The sequence below is a fragment of the Myotis davidii genome, unplaced genomic scaffold (assembly GCF_000327345.1).
Source record: "Myotis davidii unplaced genomic scaffold, ASM32734v1 scaffold502, whole genome shotgun sequence".
Lineage (NCBI taxonomy): Eukaryota > Metazoa > Chordata > Mammalia > Chiroptera > Vespertilionidae > Myotis > Myotis davidii.
Window position 1 is genome coordinate 1,204,864 of NW_006293000.1, and position 7,676 is coordinate 1,212,539.

Consider the following 7,676-nt stretch of genomic DNA (forward strand, 5'->3'; position numbering starts at 1 on the left):
TGGCCCCCTGGGGAAGGGGCTGCATCCGCCGCTACCAACCCCTAGTTCCCTGTTCCAGCCTGGCATGGAAGGAATGATGCTGACACCGCCATCGGCGTCCTGACACCATGCGGTTTCCCCCCTCCTCCTTCCCTCTCCACTGCAGTGGGCAGGTAGCCCCTGAGGAAGGGAGAGGACGGGAGTGAGACAAACCCTTGTGTCAAGGGAGCTGTTCTGCTACTTATGAAATCCCGACCCAGAAGCAGGTCGTCTACGAATAGTTTAGCACCAGGGGCTGATGGGGGCTGGCTTGCCCGAAGGTGGGGGGGGCTGTGGGAGGTTGGCTGTGAGAACGCACTGACCACCAGGGGGCAGCTCCTGCACTGAGTATCTGCCCCCTTGTGGTCAGTGCACGTCATAGCGACTGGTTGCCCTATTGTTCCAGTCGTTTTAGTTGTTTGGCTGTAACGGTCGCTTAGGCTTGTATATATATAGACTAGGGGCCCAGTGCATGAATTTATGCACCTTGAAAGGAACTGTGGGCCACAAGGCTGCTGTGGGCACAAGGGTGAGTCTTGGCCCATCCATCACACCTCTGCCTGACCCCTCCTGCTGTGGCCCCTGGTTGTTCCACCATTCGGCCTATTTGCATATTAGGGTTTTATATATATAGATGGTGGTATTTTCATACTTGAAGGTTTGGGAAGACCCTAAGAATCCCCTGAAGTGGGTATGGTTGGGCTGTGCCTACCTGAACCCCGCTTGGACATGGCATTCTGTGCCACCCTCCTGTCCCACGCCGGCAGTCTCTGTAGCAGGGGTTTCCCCACTGTTCTGGCCTGGGCTCTGGTCTCACCGTGACAGCTTTTGTGCTGCAGCCCAGGCCCAGCGGAGCAGAATCCTGGGGAGAAGCTGGTAAAGAAGAAGGAGGAAAAGTGGGCTGTGGGGAGAGGCGGAAAGGGGAGCGTGAGGTGGAGCCCAGACAAAAAGCAATTGAATCCAGCATTTGACTTTGCAAAAATTTCCTGCAGGAGGAGGAGCCACTAAAAGAATGATTCCCAGAACGACACCCTAATTGCCTGCAGAAAGCAACTAGGGGCTGGGCAGCGAGCGCAAGCAGCTCCCAGGTGGGCAGGAGTCACATGTCACATCCTTCCTTTTTACATTTCATGTTTGTATTTAAAGCTCCTGTTCCAGACCCATAAACAGTAGGCCTCGCCAGTAATGACTCCTGCAGGCCCCCTGGAAAGCATTAGAGGCATGCTTCCCATTAATAGGCTATTCAGGGAAGGCAAAAATCAATACTTTCCAGGCAGACGTCTTGCAGATGCAAATTTATATCATCCAAATACTCCTGGTTACTGCCCCATCTCCTCTTAGAAATGGCCACATGGTAATGTTGCATTTCATAAAGACGGATATTGGCTTGCACTTCTCAGTGTGCACACAATGAAAGAAAGAAATGCTCACAGGAATAGGTATTTGCAAAGGATTTTTATGTGGTGTTGGTGGCATCTAGCTGCCTTTGGTTATTGCAAGTAAATTCCATCATGTGACTTATAAGCAAAATACCTAATAGAATTATTATTTAAAGACCCTGAGATATTAAACAGCGCCTAATGTGGATAGCTCTAGGTCTGATTGAGTGAGGCTGGACTAGTCGCTCTGCAATAAAGATACACTATATTTCAAGGACCTGGAGACCAAGATATGACCAGAAGGCGAGTTTTCTAGGAATGCTGCTCGTTGTGAGCAGCTTTGAATAATTAAACTCATCAGTAGCAGCCACTGTTCCACACCTGCAGCCCTGCGTCCTCTTTTCTCCATCTTCAACTATATCACTGTAATGACGCCCCATCTGCTCCTTCTCCTGAGAAGTGGACCCAGCTTTGAAGGATGCAGATTAGAGATGACCATGAAGCAGAGGTATCTCTCATTTTTTAACACCCATCCCCCGCACCCCCATTTCTCCCTTCACCTTGACCCTACTGTGCATCATTAGCCTTCTGTTCCCTCCGCTTGGAGAAAATGCTAGTAAGTGGAAATGTTTTCTGAAGGGTGGGGAATGGGCACTCTGTTGAGGCAACTGGGAGAAGTTAAAAGAGCATTGCACAGGGAGTGACATTCTGTCCTTATTTTGTTGCTAATCTGTGGGCTACACTAGGCAAGTCACTTACCTCCATTGGTCCCTTCTATTTATCTACTGCTGTGTGACAGATGGTCCCAAAAGTAGCAGCTTAAATCACGCATGTTTATCATCTCACGTCATTTCCGCGGGTCAGGAATCCAGCAGCAGCGTTGTTGGCTGCCTCCAGCTCAGGTCTCTCACTGCCTTTTCCACTAGCCTGCGGGCAGTCACCAGCCATTCTTTGTACTGAAGGCTGCTGGGAAGGGAAAATGTCTTTGGAAGAGGTGACACAATCTGCTAATTATGAGCTACTTACGCTCCCTTCCAGCTTGGCTTCATATATTTGGCAAGCAACACGGAAAATGGAAAGTGTGGGGGGTTTAGAGGAACACAGCCCGGTGTTAACATCTGGATTCCTCCACTGACCTGGAGAATTTGACTAAGTTGCCTAGCATCTCTGAGCCTCAGTTCCTGTCCATTAAGTAGGAGAAATGCCATTTACCCCACAGTGTTGTGGTGAGAATTGAATGAGATAATTCTCATAGGCCTTGGTGCTCTCCCTTCTCTAGCAGGTGTTTGGGCCATGTTAGCTTTCTTCTCCCCCTACCTTGGAAATAGTCTGGAGGAAATCTATTGATAAATGAAAAATCAAACTAGCAGGCACTGAAGATGCTGACAATGATGGCATTAAGCATGTGATTTGTGTGATTTTATTCATTAAACCTTCACATATTGAGCTGGGAGGTAACTTATTTAGTCTATTTTTCAGATGTCAAACTAGCAGCCAAAATGCCCTCTCAGGATGGGTCAGTGTCATCTTCATTTGCTCTGTGGACAGAGGATGGATACCGGAGGCCTTGCCATTAGCCAGGGCCCTCTCCCAGCTTTCTCATGACGTCTCATGGCTTGGCCACTGCAACCAGATTTCCTCAGTAGGGAGAGTTCGTGTGTGTTTCTGGAATGAGCAGTGTGTTTGGGGTCAGAAAACCTAGATTAGTACCTTGCTCTGCCCGGAGTTGATATGTGTTTTGGATGAACCATTGTAACTCTCTGACCATATTTTTTATCATCTGTAAAATAGATGTCCTAAGAATATTGCCTAAATACTTCTATCAACAAGATATTGTGAGGACCAAAAGAATAAGGGATAATAAGTGTTTGTAAACTGGAGATGCCATGCCATTGTTCTAGTTCCCGTGGCTTACTATCTCCAAGGAAAGGTATCAGCTTTTATCACATAGGGTCTGGGGTGGTGGGATGCTAGGCATCTTGTAGATCACTGGCCATGATCTGCAGTGGATGGTGTTCTTGTTACCTTTTTCAAATCGATATTACTGGTATGTAGGCAGTCATTTGCTTCATTAGAAAGGCAACATTGTACTGTTTGCTATGTTTCAAACTTGAGCATGTCGGTGATTATAGTTACTATTTATTGGGCCTTTAAAATATGAGAGACATGGGCCAACCACTGAGATACATTTTTCATAGCCAGGATTGCTAGGTGACCAATTCTAGGACCAGGTGAGTGGGGTTCTCTGGAGCTGTGCAGTGCACCCCCTGCTTGGCTGTCCACAGAAACCCTGAGGTCTCTCTCTGAGGTCTACGTGCATGGGCTTTTTGAGTAATCTCAGTTATCCTAATTTATGATGAAAGCACACACACATGAGATTTGGAGAAATTAAGAAACATTTTCAAGGTAATAAAGCTAACAAATAGTAGAGTCAGAATTCTTAAAATCTATGTTTTTCTCATTATACTGCATTTCGTGAGTTTAATGGAAATAGCAATGTCTTCAGGAAAAGACCACTGAGAATACACCTGTAGTTGAGCAATTTGGGATGTTTGGTATTTTGTGGTTTGGGAAACATTCATATATTCTCTGGATTCAGAGATGACTGTGGAATGGGCTCATTTTTGTCGTGATCCATCATAGGCCCAGAATGACCTTGTCTGATGTTGATGTGAGAAATATTTTCTGTCCAGCAGGAGAGCACCAAGGCCTAGCTATGAGGGTCAGGCCAGCTCCCAGTGCTGTTCACTTCCTCAAGGTAAAAGGAGGTAAGGGCTTAAGCCTTCACCATGGAGCTCAAAATTGAAGTTCAACATTTTGTGATGGAAGAAAATAGAGCATGCAGAGGCCATACAGAGCTATCACATTTTACCTTATTAAGTGAACAAGTGCTGGTTGTAGGTATTTCACAAATAGTTTCCTATAGTTTTACTATAACTGCCAATGGCAGCTCTATGATAAGGTGTTATTTCATTTTTATTGAATGATTCAAGGCAGCCTTGGTGGGAGGAGGCAGCATGGCATGGAGGAAAGCCTGGATGCCTTGTCACGCAGACATAGGGTTGAGGTCTGCCCATGACCCGGGGGGACTTCGCTGGGTCGAGGGAATGTGTGGGAGTGCTGCAGCCACTCGATTTCAGAAGGCCCGGGTCTATGGTACCTCCATACAGAAAGGTAACAAAACAAGAATTTTTGAGCAGAGAACATTCTGGTGATACATGAGTAGGCACAATGGTTTCCAAGGTGTGGTCATCATGAAAGATAAAATATATGCAAAAAATGTGAGCCATCTGACAAGGGTCTGCCCTGTTGTGTCAGGAGTTGTGGATGAGACGGTGAGGAATTTTAAAAGATAAGATGGCCAATAAACTATTGGCTTAATTTACCTGTGGTTTCAGAATAGTTTGTCTTAGGGAAATAGAGGCAGGCAAAGCATCAGCATAAAATAAAGTAAGTGAATTAAGTGAAGTCCCAAAACACTTCTAAAACGTAACAGGCAGATGGGAATATAGTTAGCCAGGACCACACTCTTAAACAGGTCAGGTCTGCCCACACCATACATCAAAATTCCCTGTAATTGTCAGGATTCACATGCTTTAAAATATAATTATAATGGTATTTGGGTTTTTGTTTTTTAAATTCAGAACTTTTGAAAGATGACAAGAGACACCATAGAAAACAGGCAGGTGATAGACTAGGAAAAGATACAATTTTTGAAACTAACAAGGTGTTACCATCTAGAATATACTTAAAGGAACTCTAGACAAATCAGTAAGAAAAAGAAAGTCCTAGAAAAATAGATGGTTCAAAGAAGACAGGGAATTCAAAGACGAACAACAATGAATCGGCTAAGACTCGCAGGAAGAAAAGATCAACCTCTTTAGTATTCAGGTCACTGCAAATGGAAACGATGAGACGCTGCCAACACGATAAGTTAGGCAACGAAGGACAAACCGCAAGATGCAAAGAGTTGGGGATGCAGGAACAAGCAGCACTCCAGTGGGAGAGCAGATGGACAGCCATGCAGGATGTGCTCTGGGAGAGCTCGCCGACACCCGGTGGGCATGTGCCAGAAGACCCACGGTCCCATTTCTCCAAGAAGGTCATAGGCTCAAGGGCCCCTGTGTGAGAATATTTGTGGAAGTGGGTAACCCGATTGTTTGTCACTAGTGAGATGGATAAATGAAAAGAGGAGAATGTCTTCTGCGGAAACTACGTAACACTCATACACAGTGAAATAATAATATACACAATGACATGACAAAGATCTTAAAAACAAAAAACAAAACAAAAAAATGGAAAATAGATACAAAGAATAATGCCATTTCTAAATTAAACAAATATACAAACTGAACTACATTTTTATAATAGTTACATATTTGAGGAGATGTATCACATTCATTAGAATGGGTGCCTATGGGAGGGGAGGAGGAAGGACCATGAGAGCATTAGTGGGGTGAAAGGGAAAAATAAAATACAGTAAGACAGCAGGAACCAGTGGTTTAATCAACTGTCTGTACTTGAGGTGGCTTCCTCCCTAGTTTAAGATGACAGAAGTTGTACATTGAGAATGAATGCTTACATAGCATGAAAAATTGCCATATTCTATTCTGCTATCACGCTTAGTGTAACTACACATACAACAGACATCATAATTGGATATTTTCTCCTTGGTTGTCTATGTTCTGTTGATTCCTCCTCTGTGTTCCTATTGGTCTTGTGTTACCTCTGTCTTGAGCTCAGAATGGCTGCAGAGAATATTGTGTGTCTGGTCTGAAATTACTTAGTTCAGTCTTTATATAGTATCTGTATCTGCTTCTTCCAATCGGTTCTGCAAAATGTCTGCCATCAGTAACTTACCATGTAAATAAGAAAGGTGTCCATGTATTTGTCCAGCTGTGGGTCTTCCCTGCTGACAGTGAACTACCGAAACTATGGGGAGGTTTAGTGTCTATATTTTCCAGGAAGAGTGCCTTCTAAATGGGGTCTACATGGGATCCCACACGGATCTGAGTTAGTCATATTATGGAAAGCCAAACATGGTTTGGCCTTAACAATGCTGGCTATCACTTACCAAGGGCCTCCTATGTAACGGGTGTGGTGCATATACTAGCTCTAATCCTCGCTCAATTCCTATTCGTGTAGACTTTCTTAGACTCTAGTCTACTCTCTGTGATACAGTAGTCCTCCTTTATTCGTGGTGTTGCTTTTCCATGGTTTTGGTTACTTGCGGTCAAGTCATCTGAAAATAATTAAATGGAAAATTCCAGAAAAAAAGTATTATTTTAAACTGGGCATGTTCTGAGTAGCATGATGCACTCTCTCGAGTCCTGCTCTGTCTCATCCAGGGCATGAATTATCTCTTCGTCCAGCATCTCCACGCTGTAAACATTGGACACTGTGTACACTCCCTGCCTGCTAGTTACTCAGTAGCCACCTGGGTAATTAGATGGACTGTGGAGGTATGGCAGTGCTTGTGTTCAAGTAATCCGTGCTTTGCTTCATAAGGGCCCCAAAGCACAAGACCAGTGCTGCTGGCAATGCGGGCATGCCTAAGAGAACGTGGAAAGTGCCTGCGTTACGTGAAAGGGTGAGAGCAGTACATGAAGGTATTTTGAGAGAGATAGACCATATTTACATAGCATTTTACTACAGCATATTGTTATAATTGTTCCATTTTATTATTAGTTGTTAATATTTTACTGCACTTAATTTATAAAATAAACTTTACTGTAGGTGTATATATAGGAAAAATCACAGCATACAAAGGGTTTGGTACTATCTGTGGTTTCAGGCATCCACTAGGAATCTTGGAAAATATCCCCTTGGATAAGGGGACACAGCTGTGCTCTCACACCGCTGTGGCTCTAGTCTTCTGGGATTACACTGTTTAACATGTTCTGCTCATTACCCCTTAAGTTGTTCCTGCATTTCCTACCTCTTGTAAAATGTAAAACGTTACTGTATTCTGGGTCTTCCACCACCTGCAGAGAATGCGATTAGTGAGAACGTCCTGGGCTTCTTGGGTTAGAGTTGGAGTCCACCTAATCAACTTTCAGCATAGCGCTCAATTAGGTAGGTAGGCCGTTTAGAGCGGGAAGAACACTAACTAATCATGTGATCTTAAGTGAATTACTCCCTCAGAGTACAGGTTGCTTACCAATAAAATGGGAAAAGATACAGCCTACGAAGGAATTGAGCGAGGATTAAAGCTAATATAGGCACCATGCCTGTTACATAGTAGGCCCTTGGTAAGTGATGGGCAGCATGGTTCAGTGC